Source organism: Carassius auratus, chromosome 7 (genome assembly GCF_003368295.1).
Source record: "Carassius auratus strain Wakin chromosome 7, ASM336829v1, whole genome shotgun sequence".
In the NCBI taxonomy this organism is placed as follows: Eukaryota; Metazoa; Chordata; class Actinopteri; order Cypriniformes; family Cyprinidae; genus Carassius; species Carassius auratus.
This window is the reverse complement of record NC_039249.1, coordinates 11,067,775-11,074,421: the sequence shown is the minus strand read 5'-3', so window position 1 is coordinate 11,074,421 and position 6,647 is coordinate 11,067,775. Positions and strand designations below refer to the sequence as shown.

Here is a 6,647-nt window from a genome sequence, read left to right as displayed (position 1 = left end):
TTTATTTGGTCTATACGGCATACATTAACACCACCCAAGGTCTGAAATTCATTTTTTTGGTCACACCTATTCTATCACCCATTTGTCCATAGATATTTCTCATTGGCCATGAAACTTCGACTGAAACATTGCACCAACCTATACATATTATTACTGTGACTATACATCCTCTTTTTCCAAGACATGTCCTGTCCTTGCATAAAATGTCTAAGTTTTGGCTCTTTTCTCCTATTGTCATGCTCTAGTCTTCATTTAACATCTGTATGCAGATAATAAAACACTAGGGAAAAAGTACCTGGAAGTAACCTATTACTTCCAGTGAGATTCTGATGTATGCAATTGATTTAAACTTTACTATCCCATTAGGCCACGGAGAGGCTTAATGAATGGCAGTGATGCAACACAACAGTCCACACTTTTGCTATGTACAGATGCTTTGACTTTCGGCTACAAGTCTGCTACAGACTTTGCCATGCATAGCGGCTGCAAAGGAGGAACACAAGCACCCTCTTGAAAGCTGGACCCTACGATCTCAAGGACTTAATGGACATACACACACAGAGGCCATTGCAAGTCCACAAGACCATCACTGCGTTCCTTTAAGAAGGGCTCTTCCCCATGCCCTAATCCCGTCAAAGGGTGCAAAGGATCATGGGTACCATAAATTTTACCAGTTGAAGGTAATTCCTTCATTCCAAAATGCCCTTTAAGTGGCCAGTTTTAAGCAATTCGGTTTGGAACAACTCTTCAATATGGTGGCCATGGTTGTCTTCACTCTGAAGTGCCCTTCGAAGGGTGATATATGCTGTTTGGAATGCACCGGATAAGTGCACATGAAATGCGGCATTTGGGATAGGGTCAAAGAACATACTTTGCAGTCGTTAGGTAATTACTTAAAACAGTAACTAAAGAGTATGCGATTTGGGACACAGCCATTTCTTGCGTTGATAAGTGAATCAATATGAGAAATTTGGTTGAATATAGCTAAAATTAAGCAACAAACTCTGTCCCATATTCTCACTCGCCACATAGCCTACTAGCCAGGCAAGTGCAGGGGGGGGGGGGGGGGGGGCGGCGTTGGGTGCTTGAGCACCTGCCCCTTTGCCCTTAGGTGCCCAAAGTGCCCTTTTGTCGAGGCAAAATTTCCTCTATTTTTTTTTTTTTGTCATAACGTTTCCTTTTGTGAATGCCTGCTCATGCCCAATCTAAATATTAATAAATTTTTGAATAATAATTTAGCCGTCAATAAGATGACCAACATGATGACCTTTGACCTGACGACGACGACCTCCTCATCCAACCGGGACGATTAGTCACGCCGCACGCGCATTTTTTAATTGTCAGATGATATTTTGAACACCGCGGAAGCTGGTAAGTGGTGTTTCATTCTCAGCAAAGTGATTTTGATATTTATTTACTTATTATTATTTTACAAGAATGACGTGATGTGAGAACATGCAGATATGTTGTTTATATTGCTGTGTGTAGCCTGTAGTGTAGAGTAACGTTAGCGTGCTGTTGAGAAGGGTATTCCTGCACAACCGGAGGCTACAGTTACAGGACCGCAATTCTGTGACCGCAGCTTTAGGACCCTAGTATTTTTGTGACAGCGCCACCTACTGTACTGAATCAACACTAATTAAAGATGGACGACGTGGACAGCAACCAGACGATGAGTATCGATATTTAATTAAGTTTTATTTTATAACGTTTAAACGGTGCAAAGTTTAAATAGTGAGAACTGCTAACTATGAATTAATAATTAATTCCCACCAAATTAAGAATTTGTGAGCTAGTTTTATTAATTACTACGATGTTAATTCGTGGCTATGATTTCATAAATTATAATTGTGTTTTAATGACGAAGTATTATAAGTGAATCTAGCCTGCACATTAACTAAACTTATCAGATGACAAGAGCATGGTTGATGTACGGTTTGTAAGATTTACCTGCAGCTTAATGTATTAGTGTGAATACTGGCTTAATAGTCGTTGTTTTACCATATTTAGGTATAAAATATATTTCATAATTAAACTGCACTGACTGCCTAGTTGCAGTATGTGTTAGCCTGTTGTTTTGCCATTGTTTTGCAATGATAAATTAGGCATTTGGCAATTTTAATAGTTTGTTACATTTTGGCCTAATCTGCAGGTCTACTCCACATACAGTTATACATTGCTATCATGTGTTAGTTTCTGTCATGTTTTGCATGGCCAGTATGAAGTGATTTTATGGATTCGATTAGGCTCACTGTAGGACAGATGATTAAAAAAGGCACTAGTGATATTTTCATGATCTCAAAATATTCTAACAAGTACACTCTCACTTTTCCAAGATACATATAACAATCAAAAAGGGAGATCCCTGCCCGAATTGAAGAGATGCACCACATGCTGCAAGCACTTTCACTTTTCATATATATATATATATATATATATATATATATATATATTCCAGTTGAATATGTTAAACAAATGTTTCTTATTTATTTATCTCTGTCTCTCGCTCTCTCTTTCTCTAGAGTTGAATCCTACAGCCATTCTATCCAAGCAGCATCTGATGGAGAAGGGGTTCACTTTGGTGCTGCTGTGATGTTGTCACAAAAATGACATGTATATACTGTACAGACTAAGAGTTTGGACACAACTTCTCATTCATAGAGTTTTCTTTATTTTCATGACTATGAAAATTGTAGATTCACACTGAAGGCATCAAAACAATGAATTAACACATGTGGAATTATATATGGAATTATATACATAACAAAAACGTGTGAAACAACTGAAAATATGTCATATTGTAGGTTCTTCAAAGTAGCCATCTTTTGCTTTGATTACTGCTTTGCACACTCTTGGCTTCTCTTGATGAGCTTCAAGAGGTAGTCACCTGAAATGGTCTTCAACAGTCTTGAAGGAGTTCCCCGAGAGATGCTTAGCACTTGTTGGCCCTTTTGCCTTCTGTCTGCGGTCCAGCTCACCCCTAAACCATCTCGATTGGGTTCAGGTCCGGTGACTGTGGAGGCCAGGTCATCTGGCGCAGCACCCCATCACTCCCCTTCTTGGTCAAATAGAACTTGATGCCTTCAGTGTGACTCTACAATTTTCATAGTCATGAAAATAAAGAAAACTCTTTGAATGAGAAGGTGTGTCCAAACTTTTGGTCTGAACTATATATATATATATATATATATATATATATATATATATATATATATATATATATATATATATATATATATATATATATATATATATATATATATATATATATATATATATAAATAAACATTCTTGAATCATTCTTGTGTCTTGTCTTGCCTCTCAACAACTTTTAAAATATTGGCAGTAATTTAGTGACTCCATACGCTGATTCCAACTTTAACTTACCTGATAATGAGCTAATTCACCTTAAGGAAGTGAATCAATATACTGTATAATTCAAGAGACAATTCAAGACTTTTAAGGTTCTTCATTTTTTACAATTATTTTAACATTGATATACATCAATTTTACAAAATTGATATTTCATTTATATTTTGTGTAAATTCATGTTTAAATTTAAAATTGTGACTCAAAGCACACTTAGTAATTTAACTCTGCTGCATTTTGAATCAAAAATCACATTTAAAAACATGCTACTGAGATTAATATATTGATGCTATATACAAAGTAACGTGACTGCAAACTAAACCAACAGGATACTAGAACTGCGTTCCTGAAACTGCAGCCATCGCTATATTGGCCAGTACGGTAGGTGGCGCTGTCAGGAAAAACTAGGGTCCTAGAACTGCGGTCCAGATCTGCGGTCCTGAATCTGCAGTCTCCGGTTGTGCAGGAACATACTATTGGGTCATCCACCCATACCAATCATGCATCACGTCTGCCAGCTTGCTCCTGAAATAGAAATATTCAAGTTTCTAACACATATTTATGATTTGATGTATAGCTCAGATTTTAATAGGCTGAGTGATTTTGTAATTATCCATAACTGAGCAACAACAGCCGTAAAAACAGTCAGCCTGGGAATAAGACAGAGTTGAAATGATGGAAAGATGCCGAGTCATATTAACATCCTGAAAGCTAATACTGTTTTGGCATAAATCTCTTGCAGACTTGAATGAATGACCCCAGTCCCAACTCTTGTTTTGGATGTTTTTGTGAAACATTACCTCATAAATCACAAAAAAAAAAAAAAAAGTAATCCATCTCCATCTAGTGGTATAATTCAATAAGCACGTCAAAAGCATTTCACTTTTCTCATCTTTTTTTTCAATCTTTGTTTCTTCCTACAGGGGTAATTCACAAACAAAGAAAAAATGAAGAAAAAGAACAGAAAAGAAAATTCTGTCCAACATTTTTGAGAGTGTTGGTAACTAAAAATAAATCAATAAAATCAATCAATCAATAAAACTACAAATAATTTAGACATTTCTGAAAATATCTTTTTTTTCTTATGCTTCACGGAAGAAAGAATGTCATAAAAGTTTGCATCAGCATGAGAGTAAATAATCACAGAATATTTATTTTTAGTGAAGAATACATTTAATCTTTACTTCTAAAGCACAAAAGATATTTACAGATGCTCTTTGGAGGTACTTAGAGGATTAATTCACTCCAAAAATAAGGCCATGCACGATATAGTTTCTTCATTGGAATAGATTTGGAAAAATGTTGCATTACATCACTTCTTCACCAGTGGATCATCTGCAGTGAATGGGTGCCGTCAGAATGAAAGGCTAAACAGTTGATACAAACATCAGAATAATCAAAAGCTGCATGTTTGTATTAAACTAATCCACAATAAAGATGTTTTTAATGTTAAACTGTACAATACGAGTCCTCTATGTGTATTATTGCTGTCTCCAGTGAAAAAAGTAATCTTATCTGAATCAGAAGAGAAATATGCACAGATTCAACATCTTTATAAAATGGTCCAAATCCGTTCTACACAAGTATGTCAGTGTATTTTAATGTAAGAGGGCAAAATGAATTGGTTATTTTCACTGGAGGAAGTGCTTTTATTGATCAAGGATTATAAACTCACTGCTTTCCCCTTCACAATACATGAATTGATTGACTGGGGTCATGTGGATTTTGGCCTTTACTAGGCCTGTCTTCAGTTTGTATGATCACTAGATTATTTCAATACTAAATCCAATATAATAACAAAAATAAATGCATTCAGTTTGCTATTCAATAACAGTAAAGAAAGAAATCAGAGCACCACTTTATGATTGTGATCTGATATCACCGAGCTGTTTCTTTCTATCAAAAGATCGTTTTCTCATGTCACATGCAGGGCCGTGCACAGACATTTTGAGGGGCAGTGGCCTAAACCAAAAAAAGGGGCACTGAGGGGGTGGTTGCTTGTTAACACAAATTTTCCAATTATTACAAAATGTACAATTAAAAAAGAAGACAGTACACGCTCAAAATATCTTCCTGTTCTGCATCTGTCTCTTCCCTCTCTGTCTCATTGTATTGCCTTTCTTTCTCATTCTGAACTTTTTCTGTCTCCGGCTCAGTTCCAAGACCTTCACTTTTACTCCGTTGAATTGATTCCGAAGCATTTTCATCTTAATATAGAGAATGAATAACAAACCTGTTACAATCATATTTTAAATACAATTGTTAGGCTTTAGTGCTAATTAAATGTATGTTCTTGTAATATAATTACTCTTCCATTCAAATAATTTAATGTCTATCTTTCTTGTTATAAAACTCTAGCATATTCAGAATCCTTTATTGTCAGCCAATTTAACAACACTTACCTGTAAGTGTCTGATTTGGCTGATGCTGAATGGGCTCTCCCTCACTCTCTGAGCCTGCCTCTGCCTCATCTTCAATGGAGTAATAAGTAATAGACATTTAATTTCATATTAGCATACAGCCTAAATCTATATATACAACTCATTTAGAGCCTATGATGTGTTAGTCTCAACTAAGACAAGTGATTATAATGGGAGATATACTTACAATAATTAAACAGACAAACTGTCTGCTAACTGTTCTATATGATGATTTACCTGCTGGCTTGCTGGAGCTTTGAATCCATGTTTGCAACGTTGAACTGCCTTTAGCAGCCTCCCTTCTCTCTTTCTCTCTCTGTCTCTGTCTTCTTTTTTGTGAAGGCATTGTTTTTTTTTTTTTTTTTTTTTTTATGGTTGTCTTGTCTACAAAGTGTGCCAACAACAGAAAATGTAGTTATTTGTATTAGATCTGATCTGATCGAGAGTACAATTATAATTTGATTAGACAAGCAGCTTCTTAGAATCTGGATATATTGTACAAGTTGTTAGCACTAGTAGAAGACCAAGAGCACAAAACATTACCGACATAAATACAAATCATTTTTTTTTTTTAGCAGATTCAACCACTGTCTTGCATAGCCTACCTGTTAATGTGACAGCTTTCGTGAAATGTCGTGTTCACAAGCGCCGCAGACACATACTGTGAGTGATGCTGCGGAGTGCGGAGCGAGCGGGAAAACCTGGAGCGGATTCGCGGAATCAACGGAATGCTTTGAGCGGAGCGTTGGGGAAGGGGCACCTCAGTCGATGAGGGCAGAGGGGCAGTGGCTCTGGCCACCGGGCCACCCCCCTGTGCACGGCCCTGGTCACATGTAATGTAGAATATCTAGTAACGGC

General features: G+C 36.6%; 1 long non-coding RNA gene across 1 annotated transcript; it reads right to left on the bottom strand.

Moving 5' to 3' along the window:
- Positions 1–3,766: 3,766 nt before the first annotated feature.
- On the bottom strand, positions 3,767–6,647 carry LOC113105905 (uncharacterized). Its single transcript, XR_003292411.1, has 4 exons — positions 6,395–6,647; positions 6,027–6,173; positions 5,772–5,840; positions 3,767–3,894 (listed from the first exon to the last, which is right to left on the bottom strand). It is a non-coding gene; the product is annotated as an uncharacterized LOC113105905 (long non-coding RNA).